Source organism: Apium graveolens, chromosome 2, assembly GCF_009905375.1.
Source record: "Apium graveolens cultivar Ventura chromosome 2, ASM990537v1, whole genome shotgun sequence".
Taxonomy (NCBI): Eukaryota; Viridiplantae; Streptophyta; class Magnoliopsida; order Apiales; family Apiaceae; genus Apium; species Apium graveolens.
In genome coordinates this window covers 192834071-192855638 of record NC_133648.1, presented here as the reverse complement: position 1 = coordinate 192855638, position 21568 = coordinate 192834071, and positions in this window count along the sequence as shown.

Sequence of the window (21568 nt, the reverse complement as noted above, 5' to 3'; positions counted from 1 at the left end):
TAGCCACTGCCACTACCACCGATGGATCCTAACTCAATTACCAACCAATTCATGAGATCCTGGTACTGAACAACTCTAAACTCGGAACTAATGAAACGGTCAATGGTCTGGGCTCTCTTTACAGCAGCCTAAGTCAAGGATCGCACTCTCTCCTGCACATCTGGTGAAGGGGCAGGGATGCCCTCGAAAGGCCCGACCGGAATCTGGTCAAGTTGTGCTGCTAACCCCGGGCTCTGCTCTCTAATCAATGACTGGTTCACCGCTCGGTGAACATGGTAAGGGATCAGGGAGGATGCACCTGAAAGAATGGATGGAGGAACAGGTGGTCTTGAGGTGGAGGAACTGGGACCACATCCTGGAGGGAAATCCCTAACAACCGACACTGACCTTCGTACCCAGCGAGGACGGGCACTAGATACTGTCACACCTCCTGGTGCAACTAGAGGAATGGGTGGGGGAGGCATGGGAGTCTCCTCAGCTACAACATCCAAAGTCCGCTCAGAATCTGAATCATTTGAATCTGACTGGTTCCCCCGAGAAGGAGAACTAGAGATCACTATGGGCCACTGTCATCCATATCAATATATAAGGAAGATACAACAAGGTTAAGGAAAGCCTATTAAAGTATTAATAGATGTCGGGGTAACACCGTTGGAACCCTCGACTGACACTTAAGGTTGCTCCTCGACATGAGTTACTGACTCACACTTTAGGACACACTTCCTACACCTTGCTTACTCAACTCTTAACCTAAATCAGGGACTTGAACCTGTGGCTCTGATACCAACGTGACGGCCTCAACCCCGGGGTCAGGGGCTGACTTCACCAAAATATAATAAACTACAACATAAACTACTAAATAAACTTTATTACAACACACGACCCCAAACCAGGAGCCGATGCAGGTTCAAGTATTATTTAATTTACAAAACAACACAAACTTATTCAAGATCCGACATCCTAACATATTACAGCAACTCATCAGACCTCAGGGTCTGATACAAACTACCTCAGAGAAGCCGGGACCGGAGGGGGTTGACACTCTACGCTGACCTGGTCTTCTAGACATCTGTAATAAATAAGTACAAAACAAGCTGCAAGGGTGAGCAATCCATTGCTCAACAGTACCTCTATATGAATAACCAGTAAAACAGGATATATAAGAACATTATAGGAACAGATATCAAAACTAATTTACGAAAAATCCATAAAAATAGGTATAAATTGGATATCAAAACTAGCATGCTCTGCAAAATAATATCATCTATAGTGTGCTGTGTCAAAATACCAAAGTCCAATTTTAGCATGCTATTTCCATTCCAAAACCACTGTCCATTGCTGGATCCATAAATCATCTATCCCGTTATGGGGACCATAAACCATTTGTTCCGTTACGGGAACCATTAGCCAAAGTCAGATATAAAAGTGGATGAATTCTAGGGACAGCTAATCAGTCTATCCCACCATAATTTATTCCGGAACTCAAAGACTAGCTAGGTCTCTGTTATGCTGGACTAAGCGGCCTACCAGTGCACGCATCCGACTTAGCCTCTTACGCAACCATGCTGGGCCATTACCTAATAACGGGCCTCTTACGCCATTGACCATCCAATATCTGATTCATTTTTATCCAGTTTTCAAAATTAATTACACCTATCTCTTTTTAAAGGATTACAGCACACGTTCAAAAATCTTGTTTAATTTTAATCACGATCTAGAGATAGGCATTTTTAGAAGTTACTTTTTCCCCAAAACATCAGTTAATAAAACATATTTAAATACGGGGAATACGTAACTTAAAACATTCCGTTCCAGTACATAATTTAAATCAACAACTATTCATATATACTGAATTGTAAAAGATTAGTTCAGGGGTACTTGCCTTGCGAAGCTTTGTACTAACACTGGCTTGAATCTACTTGACTTCAACTACGGGGTCCTTCGACTCGAACCTACAAAATCGAAACAACCTAGGTTAAACGACCGATTATGCTTGACTTTTCCTCACTAACTAATTACCCAACGATACAATTCCCGACTCGTATGCATTCAAATAATAAATTTGTATTAAATAAGATATATACACTCGATTCGTAATTAAAGGTAATTTTTAGAAAAATTTGGACAGCGACTCCTCTGTTTATAGACCTACCCGTCGAAACATCAATCGACGTCAATTCCCAACCAAACCAATTCGAATCGTCACATAAATAAATTTTTAGTCCCGAAAATAATTTATACGAATTATTTATTTATTTAAAATATTTAGGACTCAGAACAGGGTCATCACCGTCTACCGCGCGCTCGTAAAAGAATTCATCGCGCGTGGCGGCAAAATTTATTGGTGCCCGAGAATATACGGGTGTCCGAATAAATTTCACCGATTATTAAAATTGTTTTCCCACGCGAATTATTAGTAATATTACGAACATTAATCAAATAATTCCTGCAGAAAATCGAAAAATAATAATTAAAAGTCGAGAACGAACGAAACAGGGCACCCGCGCATGGATAACACGCGGCACCATCACAACCACGCCAAAACACAGACCGGCCGGGAACCATCCCGGAAAACACACACACACAACATAATACACACACATACAATAGATACACATGCATACTCATATATTTCCGAATATGACTGAATCAAGCCGATACTCAGAACAAGATGAAAGGAAATGGCCGGATTAATTACCGAAAAAAGAAGCAACTGGAGGAACAGTGCCGGAAAATGAGAAACGGAAAGAACAGAAGAGGCGAGGGAAAGAAGGATGAGAGAAAGAGGAGAATAAGAGAATGAGAGATGAGGGAATTTAGAGAGGAAGAGAGAGCAGGGAGATGTGAGACGAGAGAGAGAGAGAGAGAGAGAGAGAGAGAGAGAGAGAGAGAGAGAGAGAGAGAGAGAGAGAGAGAGAGAGAGAGAGAGAGAGAGAGAGAGAGAGATGATGCAACCCAAATGTTGCCACACTTCTGATTACCAAGCCGCGTGTCCAAATAAAAGGGACAAGTGGCTATTCCTGAATCAAGCCCGATTTATAACACTGAAATGTACCAGTAACGATTCATATCGCATGCAAGAACCCCCTCGAAATATATATTCAAAACAATTCCAAAATTTTATAAATATTCTAAAACTAATAAAGCATAAATTCTGAAATTTTCAAATGAGTTTTAAAAAGCGATTTATATCCGCAATGAACGATTAAGCGAGACCGAGCATACGCAAGATTAATCCTGTAAATTACCAAAAATAATTCTAAAATTCTTGGGATATTGTGAAGGTAATAAAACATGAGTCTCGTAATTTTTGAAGAATCCCGGAATTAAATATGGATTTTACAATTACATGCAATCAGAAAATCATTTAAAAATAAATAATTAACAGAATATTGAGTTATAAATTTCATAAAATCCCAAAAATAATCATTGAAATTATAAAATCATAAAAATAATTTTAGAGACAACCCAAATAATTTTTTGAAAATAAGATTGTCATAAAATCACTTTTTAAAAGTGAAATAAAAATAAAATGGTGCAACAGTTACTCATAAAAACACACCACGCAATCCAACGATCACATATAAGCACTAAAATCAGGCACAGGGACCATAATTAATACAAAATTTCTAATTTAATTATTTACGCAATAATTACATATTTAAATATTACAAAAAATGTACGAGTCGTTATATGATTCTTACTCCCCTTCTAATGTCTGTCAACAAGACTAAGGGGGAGATAGAGGCTAGGTTGACACGATCTAGGTAATCTCAACAGCAAGTCCAGGGGGCTGAAAAGAAATCTAAAGAAGTTGATCTTGACATGGAGAGACTTATTAGGTCTGCTGAAGGAGCTAGTATAAGCAGAGAGTTTGAAGAGCTACTCAAAGCCTTAAAAGATTCTCTCAACAACAATCACTTCACATATAAAAAGGCCCTGGACAAGACAATCAATTTCATAAGAGTAATCAAGGTCAATAAGGACAAATTTCTGGAAGAGAAGATAGTGGTTACTGTAAATGACTCAGGGACAGACAGATGTATGCAGGTGTCCCTCAATTTCCTTGTCTCAAGGAGGGCATCTGAGTTAGATATCTTCATTAGCAAAGTTAGAGTTATAACTCGTAAAGATACCATGTTATTAACTGCACTGAGAGATGCTCAAGTAGCTGCCTTCCCTGAAGCATATCTACAGCCAAGCAAGGGTATAACATACATATGTCCAACCACCAGACAACTCAGACATTTCAATATCCCCAAACATTCTGTCATGAGCAACAAGAAGCTTATCATGATCTTAGGAACTAGCTTAAAAGCTAAGAAAAATAAGAACAATGATGATATGGAAATGATAAAGCTACCGAGGAGATATCTGGAAAATGCAGAAGCCAACTTGCCCAAAACACAGTTCAACAAGGATGACTTGGATGATAATGAGCAGAAGAAGAATGATTAAAATCCTTATGGCTCAAATCCTAGTCAGTCCAGTAAGCCATCTGGGAGAAAGGGTGGAGAGAAGAAGAAGGAGGATGACAAGAAAGATGAAGAAAATAAGAGAAGAGGTGAGAGGAAGAGTAAAAAGCCTCATGATGATTCAGAAACTCAAACAACCCTAAAAATCCAAACACAATCAACTCAAACCTCGGCTTAACCTAAAACTTCAACTATCTCGAACATCAAACCTTCCCAAACATCTAAGCCAAAATTTCTATACAAACAAACAGCAAATTCTTTCCTAAAAATTCCAATCACCTCAAGCCAAACTAATCTTAAAAAAATGACAACCCTACCTTTAGCCAAACCTTCACTAAAATTCAAGCACAAATCTGTTGGGAGAAAGCCTAAGAAAGTCAAGCCTGCAAAAAAAACTGGAAGTCACTAAAAGGGTCATCTAGAAGTGTTTTAAAGAATCTGACTTTCTACCTCTAAATTGGTGCATCTCAGATGAAGACCATTTCCAACATCTAGCTGAGGAAATTGTTAGATTCTGGATTGTATCCCTGAGAGAAGTTAGAGTTTATTTTAAGGATGGTACATTCACTCTTCTAGACAAAAATTTAATGGACTCTTTGGCTCCCACATAAATCAAGAGAGTGATAAGTTTGTTAAAGGACAAGGATACTACTACAAGGGCATGGAGATCATCTCTAGCTGAATAGTTGATTAAAAGGGAGGAAAACAAGAAAAGAGATGAGGCTGAAGCTGAAGCTGAAGAAAGAAGAAGAAGGCATGATGAAGAAATAGACATGTATATAAAAAGATCAGAAAAGTTGAAAGCAAAAGGAATGAGCAGAATTTCTAAAGATGGGAGATTCTTAAACATCAGAGCTAGTGGATTCTCAAGATTCTGCATATAGGTTCTGGACCAAGGTTACTTTAAGGCAGCAAGACAAAAACTTGTAGAAGCTCTAAGTGGAACACCTATCATATAAGAACTTGAAATTCTTGACAAATTGAAGGATCAACTTAGAAAAGAAGCAAATGTAAAAACTGTCTTTACCTGAGTCTTGTAATCATTGAACCTTATGAATCTTGTGTTATACAAGTTGTAATTCTACCTAGATCTATGTATTAATTTTATTCTCCATCATTTCAAATTTGGGGTTAGTCTTGTTAACAGGCATGTATTAAGCACTCTTCTTACAAATTGGCGGAGATTGTTGTAAAAGACATGCATGTACTTTAACAAGACTAAGACATTTTGTCAACCCCAAGTAAGTTGTATTACTATCTTAATATGTATTTTGTACTTGTAACACTTAAAGTCTGTAAAAATGTAAAGGAGCAGACTGGAGTCTTTTTCCTGAAACAGTATCAAGCCTAAGGATTCTATCTGGAAGAAGATCAAGAAGATCATGCCTCAGAAGGCTTGGAGTTGAATAAATCTGTTTGGAGAAAAATACTCTAAGTCAAGATCTCTACAAGTCACAGATTAAATGTTATAGAGAAGTCATTCAAGAACTCCATAATGGTTTATCGAGAAGTCAGGAAAGCTACTAGAGAACTCAGAAAGATATCAACAAGCCAAATTGAAGACATGAAGATTAGAGATATCGATAAGTCATTTCTTCACTAGAGAACTCAGAGTTATCGACAAGTCTACATTCACTAGAGAACTCTGAGTTATCGATAAGTCAAGTTCCACTAGAGAACTCAGAGATATCGATATGTCAAAATTCACTAGAGAACTCAGAGATATCGACAAGTTAAAATTTACTAGAGGACTCTGAGATTTCAATAAGTTAATTTGACTAGAGAACTCTGAGAAATCGACAAGTCAAGAAGCCACTAGAGAACTAAGAGTTATCGATAAGTCAAAGTGAAGATGTGAAGACTAGAGATCTCGACGAGCCAAAATTCTCTTATAGAGAACTGAAGACCTCTAAAAGCCAAACTAAATATAGAGTACTAGAGATCTCGATAAGCCAATATACTTATCGAGATGTCAAGTGTTCTATAGACCTAAACTGGAGATCTCGATGTACAATCTCAAAGTACAAGGTTGCAGATCAGTTCAATATCCAAGATAAACAATCAACAAACAATCCAACAGCTGGATTGACAAGTCTACAAAAAGTAGCTTGAAGAATGTGCAAGATCAATGGTAAAGATTAACTGACAAAGGAAGATTAAAGTGAACACGGGATGCTAAAGATATGCTAAGCCAGAAATTGTAGATATGTTTTTCTATAAATAGAAATGACAAGTGACAGTTTAGAAAAGCTAATAGCATGTCTTATTACACACTGTGTAAACCAGCAGTTAACTGAGTTATAAAGTTAACATTGGTCCTTAGTCAGTCGTAACAATTGAGATAGAAATCTTGTAACACTCTCAAGAAGAAGCTAAGCTCTTTAAACATCAAAGAGCCTAGAAATTATGTAGCAAAAAATTCTTATTTTTAATACAAAATTAAGTGAGTTTGAAAAGATCTGTGTTCCTTATTCTTGCATGTTTAAATTCCTGCAATAACACATTTCTACAAGATTAAATTTACTTTGTTCAACCAAGCCAAAAACATCCAAGAAAAGCCTAAAATTGTGTGTTATTCATTTCCTAACAACATGGTAAATAAACTAGCATAAACTAGGTCTTTATAAACTAAATAAATAATCAAAGTACGTTAACAAGAATATTAGGTTCAATAAATAGAGAAAACAAGCATCCATGATTATAACTTAAGCAAAGAATCACAAGTAAAAACTAGATCTTCTTCCCCTTAGTTGTATTGTGCTATTAGGTCTTCTCGCCCGTTATCTCCTTACTCTTCGTTATGAAAAACGTCTTTTTTAGGAGTTATATAGGCTTCAGAATCGAGCTGGGCTTCAAACTCTCAAAATCAGAGAAAAATCAGGATTATGGAAAAATGACCTAGCGCTGCCGCCCTCTGAGTCTGGCGCGGCCGCTCCCAAGTTTAGCGCGGCCGCCCTGGCCTTCTTGAAAAAACTATTTTTTCTTATTTCTCTGAACTTCTCTTACTAGTTTCTTGTACAACTCGATCGAGGCTCCATCCTAACACTCTTCTAGTATAAAAACAATGTAAAAGCATTCATGCTTCCGATTATGCCTTGAAATGCAAAACACTACAAAAATACATCAAAAACACAAACAACTCGAGTACAAAATACCAATTCGAGCCTTTAAGAAGCGTTCTAAGTGGATATAAATGCCATTTATCAATGACTCCAGTGTTTCTCGCAGGTACTTCTTCTAGATATCGGAGCTATGAACGGAGTATATCCGTGAGAATGAGTGAAACACCAATCCCAAAACTGAGTGATAGAGTTTTAAGTGAAACATCACGAGAAACCAATGAGACACCTACCACCCAAATCACACTTATAGACATGTCACAATATGTAACAAATTCTTATCTTGAAGAGCAGTTGGCATTCAAAAATGGTTATCTCAAAGAACAATTGGCTCTAAAGGATCAATATCTTAAAAATGAATTGTCAATTAGGAATCAACAGATTGCACATCTTTATGAGCACCTTGAACTTCAACAAGCTTCATTTGCAAGCTTACGGGAATTCATGGAGCAATCTCTCTCACAATCAGGGAAGGGAAAGGCAATTTCCAATATTGAGCCAAAGATCTCAGTTAGCAAGCAAGCGCCAATCCATGTCTCCACTGAAATAGTTCTTTCCAATACTGGGCCAAAGACCTCAGTCAGCAAGCAAGTGTCTATTTCAGAACCATCTATTCAAGAGATCCCTGACTTGATCTTGCATGCTCAATCAACCCCAGCTCTGAAGGATAACACAACCGAGAGGGAGAAAAGGGTGTAGCAAGAAAAAGTAGTTGATGTTGTTGATTTAATTCAGGATGCTTTTCAAGTAGCTGACTCTAGATATGATGAGTTTGGAGATGAGTTAGAGGAAGAAGAAAAAGAGAGGATTGATGAAAGAGTGTTAATCAAATCAAGAACTGTTGAGAAGAGTTCTATGACTCAGGGGGAGCAATCAACATCTAAACAAGATCCTCTGAGCCAAGTCATTAAGCCTTATAGGAATCTTTTATCTGAGGTATATGCCCCAAGGACCCTATTTACTGAGTTGGAAGGTTTGGAGGAAGGGGAGATAGATGAAAGCGAAGTTCTTAAGGAATGTAAACCCACTTTTGAAGAGGTAGAGATGGTAGAAAGAAATATGAAGAATATGAAGATGAAGATGCTTTTTCAGATGTTTGCTTGTACTATGGAATGACTGAAAAGATCAAACTATCTTATGAAGCAATTCAAGATGAGGTAGAGAGATCAAAAGCAAGAGTGCAAAGAGCAATTTAGAGAAAGGAAGTTAGAGAAGAAAGAAAATCATATCTTTGGGAGAACAGACGATGAAGTAAATGTGAGAACATAAAGAGGAAAATGGACGAACCAGAAATCTATCTCAAATCATAAACTGGAAACATGATTCTTCTAAACATTGTGGAAAAGTTCAGAAAACTCTTTGACAACATTCAGGAGTTCTATCACATGTTCAGTCAAGTGATCACTGGTACCACTGTGAATGTTCTAAAGAATGGATGGAGGATTACTATTAACCACCTTGATGGAGTCCAAATGAAGATATCCACAAGTGTTCTGAAAAAACTTAACATTGTTGAACTATTTGTCCTGACCTCAAAGATCACATGGTTGATATCAAGTGAGAATGAATAATTCAGAGAGAGGCTTCAGAAGATGATGATGGATGTGTATCCTCAAGCATTCTTTCAACCATTTATGATCAAAGTATTTACAGATGATATAATGCAGAACATATCACTATCTGATGACCAATTAAGACTCATTCGTTATTAATAACTCTCTTTTCTGGAAAGTCAACTAAGAAGTAAGAGAGCAAAACTTGAAGCTCCAGGAGTGAGAAGATCAGAAGCAGATCTCAGAGCTGCTTAAGTTCTATATGCTTACACTGAATAACAAGATGATCAAAGATTCTGAGAAAGACATTAAGAAGCTAACCAAAGCATATCATGAGATGGTGTTTATTATTGGAGTTGTAGAGATTGATCCTTTAAAAGATAGTGAACCTATTATCAGCACAGATAATGAAGAGGATCTAGTCTTTAAGCTCAACAAAAAGAAGATTAAGATCAAAGACTTCAGAGCAAGTGAATCAGACTCAATAAAACAAGCCTTGCTGGATATTAAAGGTTCCACATGCAAAACCGATAAGATTGCACTGATTCCAATCATGGAGATTCTTGAAGATGTATTGGAAGAAGAATCTATCAATGATACCAAGAGGGTATGAGGACATCCCAAAAGGATAACTGTCTTCATAATGACAAAAAGGTCTACATTGTTGTTTGATCTTATTCTTAAATGATCCAAGGTTAGATATCTCCCATTGATGCTTAATGAACTGAACAATCCACCTCCAGTTAATGCACTTGAAATAGAAGCTCGTGATTCTGTGCAAGAAAGACTGAATGATCTCATGAATCGAAGTAAAATAATATCTCTTCTAGAATCAACAAGGACGTTAGATTCAAGGAAGAAAGCTACCAAAAGAAATTCCGTTCAGACTCAATCCACTCAGGAAGGAAAAGGTAGTCAAGAACAGAGGCAAAAGAAGACAAAGACAAATAAGACTTAGGTTATCTGTTTAGGCTAGAGGAACACTTCTTTGTAATTTAAGAAATATGGAATTGTATAATTAATCCATAATGCATTTAATATAATTCCCTGTATGCAGATTGTACTTTTTGTTACATATTGAATTCTCAATGATCAGAAGAAGCTCAGGATCTGGCTGTTCGGATGTTATCAGGATCTGATGTACCGTCAGGATTTGGTATGTCATCAGCATTTGTATGACATCAGTATTTGAAGACAGTCAGCATTAGAGGATTTGTTATATTCCTTATAATGTGGAGCAGATATCTGTTATGTTTGAGTTATAGGACTTTATCTGTTTAGTTTAAGATATGTATCAGTTTCAGTTAGTTTTTGATAATGCATATCTTAGATTAATCTGTTGTAGCTGTGTAGTATATAAACACAGTTTAGGTCATCACTTAGTGTATAACACTCGAGGATCATTTGACCTAGCAGCTCTCAAGAACATCAATATTTCTTGAGAGGATTTTGTAACAGTTTTTATCAGATATATAAAAAGTTGTTATATTTTATTACTTGTTTGAAACATTTATACAATTGTATCCAACCCCCCTTAAATAATTGTATCTTTACTGGGCAACAATTGGTATCAGAGCACACTGATAAATTTACAATCAGAAATGATCTAAACATGTCTCTGAACAAGTATGAAAGCATTAAAATTCCCATTCTGAAAAAGACTGAATATCCAACATGGAAGGTGAAGATGCTCATGTACCTGGAAGCTACAGATCCAGATTATCTAGTGTTAGGTCCCGAATTATCATAGTAGGGGGAGTTGAATACGATAATCACTAAATTAAAAATTCTTTCGAATCTTTAGTGGATAAAATATTTAGTGCTCGGTTAGTGGTTTCGTGTTCTTGAGAGGAATAGTGTTTGGAACGATAAAAACGAGGAACACAAGATATTCGAGGAAATATATATTCGTATATAAATCCTCGAGAGTGTTGCTACACTCCGGTAAATAAATTAACCGGCTACAATCTAAGAACAACAAAGTTCTTAGCTTCTACAAAGATTTACAAATCAAATCTTATACAATAATCTAGCTTTTGTTTGTACTAGGATTTAATTACCGGGTAACGATTATAATGCCCCTAAGAATATACAAGAGTTAAATCGGGCATTATAACGTTACTCCGGTGAGAAGTTAATCGGATATTCAAGTAGCTTGAACTCCTCTGTAAATCTCCGCTTCTTGTTTTATCAGCTCTCTTTTTTTTGGAGAAGAAGATAAACAGTTCCGATTCAGATCTGCTGCAAAGTGTAGACTTTATACACAATAAAATTGTGTGGTTGAGGATTGAGGAGCTCTGTGGCGACAGCTTTATTACTCTGAGTTCTGTGGCGATTGGTATGTGTGGCGACACCTTGGAAACATCCTGTGGCGACAAAAGGGGGAGGGGAAATCTCCTGTTTATTATTCTAACTCCCCTGTGGCGACCACAGGGGGTTACAAGTACAATTTTTGTACTTAACAAAAAAACTAACCTTAACCTACCACCTGTGGCGACAAGTGTCACCTGTGGTTTCTTATACTTATTTTTTTTGTTTTCTTTTTCTTTTTCCCTTTTTTCTTTCTTTTTTTGTTTTGTTTTCTTTTTGTTTTTCTTTTCTCTTTTTCTTTTGTTTTCTTTTTCTTTTCCTTTTTCTTTTTGTTTCTTTTCTTTTTCTCTTTTCTCTTTTTTTTGTTTCTTTTATTTTTCTCTTTAAGTTTAAATTATAATTAAATTAATTTATAAAATAAACTTAAATATAACTTATATTAATAAACTAATTTAGATTTATAAAATAAACTTATTTAAAGTTTATAAGATAAATCAATTTAAGTTTATTAAATAAATTATATTGAAGTCCTTTAAATAAATTTATTTAATTTACCAATTAAACTTTAAGCTTCGCCAGTCCCCTGAGCTGTTGAGCCGTATACCCCGCGCACCTCTTCTCTTATTTTAACATATAAAAATTCAATCCAAGTACGTTCCTCAACTTAACAATCCTTCTATAAATAATACTCAGATTCTTTTCACGAGCTGTTGACGTCTAGTGCAACTGGTCTGGTTCACAGACTACTAACCCCGATTCAGGTCTTCGTATTATAGCCTTGATTACATTGTTAAGCTTGCCTCAACTTTATAGCTTCGAACACTGACTGTCAATAAACAACTGCACTTTCACTGAAATCATTTCTGGTACTTTAGACAACGTCTTCATTAACCTCTGTCTATACCATGTCTTTAATTCTTCAGATTCCTATGCTTCGAACACTGTCTATCTTCAATCAATGCCAATACACTGAAATCTTCCAGTAGCACTTGTATACTGAATCTTCAACCTTTCTGAAACCCTGAAAGTCTTTAACCTTTGTTCTTCACTGAGGCATGATCATATTAATGAACTTCTTTCAGTTACCTGTAGACAGACTTCAGGCATTCTTCTAATCTTCTGATTCTTTGTATTTTCCTTGTCTTCTTCATTCTTCCTGATTTCTTGTGTAGACGTAGTATTATTAACCTGTCATGTTCTAGTGTTATTATTGTGTTGAGTTATCACGTAACTGTTCATACAGCTACGCAGTCTCACCAACAATCTCCCCCTATTTGATTGTTAAACTTAACAAACAAATTAAATAGAGAGGATAACTCAACTAACAACTAGAAAAAGTAATGTACCAGGACTTGTAAATAATGCTACTGGTTTTCTGGATCAAATACTGCATTTCCAGATTTCTTGAGTAACTGAAATGAAATATGCTTGTTCCTCTAGCACTGAACTGATCTTCAAGTAGTTTCATCTTCATTTCCTTAGTTCTTCAAGTTTCTGCCAGATAATACTTCTCAGTCTTGAAGTAATCATCAGCAGCTTCTTTTGTACAATCACATTTCCTATTGAGAAGCGCATATCTATCTTGCTTCTTCCCCTATGAGAATCAACTTCTTAAAGGAGATCACCTTCATCTACCACCTCTCCCGTACAATAGGATCCGCAGATAAGAACTAATGGTACTCCCCTTTTGGAAAACAGCTTCTTCCCTTATGAAGAATAGTGATGAACCAAACCACTTCTTCTGATCACTAGGAAATCACCTTTGTGTTTACCACCTCTCCCGTATAATAGGATCCGCAGATAAGAACTAATGGTACTCCCCTTTTGGAAAACAGCTTCTTCCCTTATGAAGAATAGTGATGAACCAAACCACTTCTTCTGATGTTGTGTGATGTACATGTGCTTTACCTTTTTCTTTCCTCCCTGCTATTTCTCCCCCTTAGTTGAGGAATCCTCCAAACTATTATATAAGCTTTTATCTTCCCCTTAGAGAAGGAATATATGCTATTGTCTGAAGGAGTTCTCGTATGTTACTTGGTTGGAAAAGAAATAACAAGTCATAGTATAATCAACCATGTCCCTTTAAATACTGCAAGTATGACTTCACTGTTGATCATCCTGTTAACCAATCTTCCCAACTCCTTATACCTCCCAAATGTGAGATCACCAAGTGTTACCAATTGTGAGCTCCCAAAGGTCCCGAAGTATTCTAATCCAATCTGTAAATGTTAGGTCCCTAAGAGTTAGGTTCCAATCATAAACAGATTCGAGACCCGAAGTATCAAGAACCATGTTTAGGGATAGGGAATGGGATATGGTGTTTCCATCTTTCTTCCTCACTGTGAGTGTGTGATTCTGTTTCGTGTACCATACAAGTGTTTCACTCTTCTCTCCACTCGTGTTCACACTTGTAACGCGTGGGAAATATTATGTACTTATTTTTATCAATAAATAATTATTATGTGAATTTTGGTGAATTGTTTGATGATTGATATTAATATTTGGATATTTATTTCTGATAAAATTTGGATATTTTAATTTTTAATTATCCAGAATAAAATATAGATAATTTTGGTATTTTTCTGGTAATTTTTGGATTATTGTATGATTCTATAAGAATTTATAGAGTCAATAATAATTATTTTTATGTAATTATAAAATTAATTTTTAGAACCAGAAAAAGTCCCACTTCAATCATTTTTGCATTTTTACAACCCGAAACTCTTCCGAAAACTCCTTTCTAACCTAATCTGATAATTCTGAACAATTTTCGTGTTTTGACTTTTTCGATCCGGGGTACGGTTTGACCTGTATGAGTCCCGGTGTGAAATTTTCGATACGCAAATCATTTTATTGATCAATTAACTCCATCTTTTCAAAAGGCGAGATATTATCACTTTACTTTCGTATAAAGTGTTTTATAGGAAGCTCTGTTTTGATAATTATCCAAAATTGGTATTAAAATCATATCATCTTTTTATTTAATTAGCGGCTAAGTAACCTATTTTTGGATCGATATGTAAATAGAATTATTGAATTATTAAACAAATAAAATATATGATGGTTCTGTCAGCTATGTGTCGTTGTGGTAGTAATTGTTTGTGATTGTTGAATGTGGAGATTAATTTTGTAAATTAATTACCGAGCTGTATGAACTTAATTCATTTTTTAAAATGATTTTATTGAATATTTATTCTTATAAATGCTAAAATCATCTCTAAACTTATCTTGGTTGCTTTATAATTTTATTAATTATTTTTAGGAGTTTAAAAAATTTTGAAATCAACATTTTATTGATTAATTATTTTTAAATGATTTTCTGAATTGCACTTAACTGTATAATTAGTATTTAATTCCAAAATGTTTCAAAAATCATGATAATTTAATTTTATTAACTTTTAAATATTTCGAGAATTTTAAAATTTCTTTGGAAATTTTCAGGCTTTTATTTAACCACATGTGTATTCGTTAAATTGAAAAGAATACAGGTCCAACGCGCGTTATAAAAATGTTTTAAAAATCTTGCAAATTTAATTTTATTAACACCTAATTATTTCGGGATTTTTAAATAAATTGTTTTCGTAAATTTTCGGATTATTTTACCCATTAAACACTCGTTCAATTTTTAAAATTTCGGTACAAAAATGGGTGATAACGGGATTAAAACAAAGATAACAAATAAAGAAAAAAAATTATTATTATAAATACTCCGATTTGCTCCCTGTTATATATATATACACCGTGTGTGTATTTATGTGTATAATTGGTGGGTTGTTGTTTGTTTCACTTCTTCCATCGTCGCCCCTCTCCGTTTCCGGCGAGGGTGGCGGTGCGTGGGGTGTTTCTCCGCGTGTGTCTGTTGTACATATATGTTGGTCCTATAATTTGTTGTTGCCGTTTTTATTTCTTTTTCCGTTGCCGCCTCCCGGATTCCGGCGAGGCGAGGCGGCGGGGTTTGGTGCAGCGCGTATGCGCGTGTCCCTGTGCTGTTGATTTCTGTTTTGGCCTGTTTTATTCTCCCGATTGTAAAGTGGAATCATTTCATTAATTCTAATGATTTTTGCAGGAATTTAATTGATAATATTCATGAAATAAAAGATTTTCGTGCGGAAAATTAAATTAATCGGTAAGGTTCGTATGGAAACCCGAAATTTATCGGGTACCGACGAATTTTACCGCCGTCGACGATGAGCTTTAGCGAGTCGACGGTTGACCATGATGAATTAATTCTGAGTCCTAAATTATAAATAAATAAAATTAGTTGAGAAATTAATTTCGAAACAAAATGAAAAATAAGATACGAATAACTGTAAATAATAATTGAATTCATATTGGTGGTTGGGATTGGTAATTGGATTGTGGATTGAATTGTGTTGTGGTTGTTGTTGTGATTTGATGTTGATTTGATTTTGACGAGTAGGCCGATAAACAAAGGAGACGCTGCCCGATTTTCGGGAAATTAGTTCCGAAAATACGGGAACGTAACCTGTAATTATCTGAGACGTCGAATAACCATATATAGTCATATTATATGAACTTAAGTGTGATTGAGACAAAATAATTTACAAATAATTGATTGCCCTGTTTTTTCAAAATCACGAGTATACTTATTTTCCGAAAGTAAATACCAAACCGAGTTTCGAAGATATGAACCATAACTGCTATGTGTATTTAAATAATACATATAAATACGAGTTGGGTTACGGAATCGTATGGGTAAATTAGGATGGTGGTGTTATGTTAAGCGAGATGATTATCTGAATTAGGATAATTCAACCCTGTAGGTCCTAGTCGGAAGACCCAAGATTTGACGTTGGACTAGGAACGATCTAGTGATTAGACGTTGAGATCAATAAAGTTCCAATCAAAGAACCTGAGTGTCGGGATCGTATCCAAAATGGGATAGTAGTTTGACGATAAAGCCGAACGATCAAGTCGAACCAAAGTCAACCAGTAATAGCGGTTAAAGCTTATTGGGGCAAGTATTCCTGAACTTTCTTTTAAAATACTGCAATTATTTCTTAGTTCCTATTCTAAGTTCAGAATAGTTAAATGTTTTACATTTCGCTGCAATTACTCTTATGATGCATGTCCTTTTCATTATTGTTCCTATAATTCGATTGCTCTCTTGAGCAAATACCCATTCTTTCGGGTTATTTGTGAACCCTGAATTGGGATGTTTTGAATTCAACTGATTTGATATCAAAATACTCCATGGGCTGGATAGTGATACTTTGGGGATTAAGTTTTACTTAATCCTAATGACCAAAACATAACCGGTGCCTTGAGATGGGCCGTTGTGCCTGGGGACCCGACTGGATCTATACAGGTAGGTATAGATCTGCACTGTATCCTGACTGATCAGCAGGATATAGATGCGAACTAGTGTCCAGTCTAATTTGTTGTTGATCACCATTAACGGCATTCTCTCTCGAAAGATTTTTATGATTCCAAAACCGGACAGAATCCTGATTCAGGAGATGAATCGGGGAATCGCTTGTCATTTTTGAATTTATAGTTAAAGGCTGGTGACAGCCAACGTGTATTCGCTCAACTCACTCAAATAAATAAAATTGTTTAAAATTGTTTTAAGATTTTGTCCGGAAGTTTTTCTTTTGGTATTAATGCTTGAAATTCAAATTATATACTTGCTGGGCATTTTTGGCTCACTCTTGCTTTGTAAATTCTTATTTCTGCCAGAAACAGATAAGGATAAAAGTGAATAACTTTGATAGACAGCAGAAGTTAGAGAAATCTCCGCTGCGAGAGGTTGAAGAAGTTAGAAAAATAGGACAAGAGCATTAGTTCAAAGGTATTTACACTTGTATTCTAGTTGTTTGAGTTGTAGAAGGTTAGATTCTTGTTTCATACCATAACCTGTAAACGATCCGGATTCAAGGGGTTATTTGTATATTATTTTATTTTATGTAAAGATTGTTTAGTGACACCAAATCTTGACCCCAGATTTGGGTTGTTACAAGTTGGCATCAGAGCTACAGGTTATTGGTCACTGAAATAAGAATAAGTGAGAGTAAGATAGGAATGGTAGGCCGTACAAGATAGGAAAGACCCTAGGCATACTCAGGATAAATTGAGTTGAGTGCGAATTAGGGTTAGTAGATCCGAGATGGAGTTGCTAAGATAGGATCGTTGAGAAAGTATAAGGCGAATATCACAACATTATAGGTATATTGAGTTCTCAGATCATACAATAATGAGGAATCGACGGATTGACGGAGACTAGGTATGTTACCCTACTTTTCATGTGGTTTTGAAGAAAATGCGATTGATTCTGTGAGCACTTGTGAAAGAGATGATAGTTGAGCTTTAATACGAGTTAACTTAGGTATTAGGACGAGTTCCACGTCGGAGGCAACCAGTTGATGGAAGCTAATGAAGAACTAACGTTGCGCGTTTCGAAGGCACCACCGTTGTGAGAAGATTCTTATCACTTATCGGGCGCTGCGCGAGGAATGATGTCTACCTTACTAGGTATAGGTAAGACTAGCAAGAAGGTGCGACATTATCCACAGACGGAACATCGAATCACATGCGTGGTTGTGAGCATAACGTCATGGATGACGATAAGAATGTCAAAGATAGTACTAAATGTCAGCGTTGCAGTAGAATTGTGAATAAAATGATATACGACGGTCAATGAAGTCTCGTTAACTAATAAGTGTGAGCAGAATCCAAGGAATAAGTGGAAGAGGTACTGAAGTGGAAAGACCCTTATATGGACATTCTTTTAATTAGACATTTCATTAGTAAATCAGGAAAATAGCAAGTAACTTATATAGTAATGACGACCAAATATTTGATTTCCAAAATTTTAAAATGAGATTTCGGAAAAGATTTTCTTAATCAACTTTCAGAAGATTTTTGGCATGAAATGAATTTTATAATTTGGTTGTCGAATTACTATTTATGTTCTTGTTATTATGAACAGAAAATGACCTAAAAAGAGGAATGGAATTAGACTCAGTGTTGTTAGTTCGAAGGACCAAGTAAACCCACCAGCAGGAAGAAAAGTTTCCCGTAAAAGACAAGAGTAAACTTTGTTTAATGAAATCAATAATTGAATCAACATGTTAAAATATTATTTACCCAATTTATAAAAATATTAAAATTTAACAAGATTCGTGATTCGAATGAACGAAGGATGATTGAAGAAAATGGAAGGCCCTTCCAGAAGATTGGCGAAAAATAATAATATCCTGATCGTCGAAGATTGAGAAATTGCGTGATCAATGGTTATTTTATGCTGCATAAATGGAATCCGAAGCAGTGGTTATAAATTTCGCAAGGACGCAATTATGATCAAATCATTGAAGCATCTAATGTGGAGGCATTTCCCGACGGTACTCCGAAATCGTTATGTGGCCGAAGCTGTGAATCTTCCATTTGAATACTTCCCAAGGGCATACGTAAATGAAGCGTGGACGGTGACCAGCGGTGATCTACAATGTTATTCTTTTACAAATACGATAGTATATGTTTTTCTTGATTCTTGAATACGTATGAGCTACGTCTGTTAATAAATCATATGAGGCGAAAACGAAAGAAAAATTCATGTATTCCTTCTGAATTGTTTCTCTTCTCAAATCCTTGATTCCTGATTGAGACAACAGTGTTGTGATATGACGCTTTGTCGAAATGACGAAGAGTCGGTTGGGATGCCACCTAATCATGTGTTGTACGCCATATAGTATGAAAGACTGGCCATCTTGAGTACGAAGATGGTTGTCTCATTCTTCACTCATGTAATAACCCCAATTTTTGGAAATTTTTGAAACCCTTATGAATAGTGATTTTGCAGATTATGCTGAATGAGAAAACTTTTCATGCCACACTATGTAGGGGTTCTGTTATTGATCTTCTGGGATATTATTAGTACTCTATGTGGTATATAAGTGTATGTAAAGATCATCAGAATCCAATTCCGAACACTTTGATTTTTTCCGGAAATCCACTAGATACGGAAAGAATTGAGTATAAGGTAACAGGATAAAAAGGATTTAAATAAAAGGATTATAAGAGAGGATCATAAAAAGATTAGAATGTATTGAGAAAGGTTAAGGAAACCCAAGTAATAAGATCCCGGGTATGATCCCTCAAACGATAAACAAAAATGAAAGTTAAGCGAACCATATAACAGATCAGCGGTCATTAGGAAAACAATTAGGAAGTTAATCAAGGAGGTTAGGGATGATGAGGTCATCCAACCAATAAGGAGAGGACAAGTAAGAGATGATGACACAATAAGGTGATGTAAGCATGACATAGGAGGGAAGGAGGTGTGGATGAATGATAACCACACAAAGTCAAGGTTAGAAAGGTAATTACCAAAAAACAAATCAAAGCAAAAAAACACAAAAATCTCTCTTTCTCCAAGCTTGCTCTCGGCTTTTCTTCTTTTTCAAAGAAGAAATTTTCAAAAATCAAGTTCCAAGCATTGTTAAATCACAAGGTAATTATCTAAGGTTCCCTGTACATAGATATGGATGTCCTATAAGTTTAAGCTTCTAATTCCTTCACAATCTCTTCCAATAAATCAAGGAAGAAGATGGTGAATAGTAACCTTCAAGAAATAACTTTGGTTTTCTTGATTTTTTATGAAAGTTCAAGGTAGCTTAAGCATAGATCAAGGCTTCCATGGGCATTCCAAGGATCTTTCATTGATTAAAAGCTCCAAGGAAGGTATAAAATCCAAACCCTAGCTTTAGTTTTGAGTAATTAGGAATGAATATGATTGATATAGTATATATGAAGCATGATGCTTGTTTGTTTAAAGTTTGGTTGAGTTTGTAGAGATTAGTTGGTTTTGTGGTGTTTTTGGAGTTGAAAATTTTGATAATTAGTTAAAGAACTTAAGTAAAGCTTTTAGTTCATGTGGGGAATAAGTATAAATTGTTAATGTTGAGTTGTTGGGGCTGTTATGATGTAGTATGGATGGAGTTTTGATTTGGTTGTGAATTGGGGTTGAATTGTGGTGGATTTGGAATGGTATAAATTTGGGAAATCGTGTAAACATAGCCGTCGTAATGCCCGATTTACCGTAGACTGTTTTTGTTCTTAACATCAGAACCCTTGAACTCACTTTTAGGTTTTTACCATTGCCATGTTTAGATAGTTTATGTTATGGGCTTCGTTTTGATATGTGGTTCGTTTGATTCCGATGTACGGTTTAGGAGAAACGGCCGTTTTAAGTAACGACATTTCGCGAACGAAACATTACCCCTCGCCTTACTTTGAAACCTTGGTTAAGGACCTTAAATGACTAATTAGGGTAAGAAACAATTATGTGAAGTGGATTAGTCAGTTGGTAAGGTACTCGCAAAAGAATCGCCTTAAAACCCTTAATGGTTAATTTATTAAAAATGGTGGAGCCGAGGGTACTCGAGCGACTTAAGTAAATCGTTAAGCGCGAAAGCGAACATTAGGACTCTAAATGGTTAAAGTCTAGTTTCTTAAGCGACCAGGGTCTAATTCTGACTTATGTTGTTGTTCATAGGTTATCGGACCCACTCTAAGCTTAAGCCTATCCGGGAGCACTCAGGCAAGTTTTCTACCCGTTATATTGTTGTTGTGATGTATATATGTATATGCATTATCTTGTGATAGATGCATGTTGGTTAATTAGCAAATTTTGCGATATATTGAAGCATGCTGATATGGTATATATATGCATGCCTATTTCGTATTCTTGCCATATATATCTGTTGGTTCAGTTGATAATACCTATGCTAGAGAATAGCGGTAATTTGCATATACCCTTAGTATAGGGACCCAAAGGTGAAAACATTTTCTAAAACCGGGAGTCGAGGATCCCGAGTAGATTTTATATATATATATTTATATATATATATGGTTATAGTTTTCAAAACTATTAATCGAATAAGGTTTATTCGATAACTTTATTTTATTATTGAATATTATTTCGAATATTCATCCGAGGACTTATGACTCCGTTTATTTTACTATTGAATATTATTTGAATATTCATTCGAGGGCTTATGACTCAGCTTATTTTATTTATTGAATATTATTTGAATATTCATTTGAGGATCTATGACTCCGATTATTTGCTGAGATATATTCTTTATTTTAT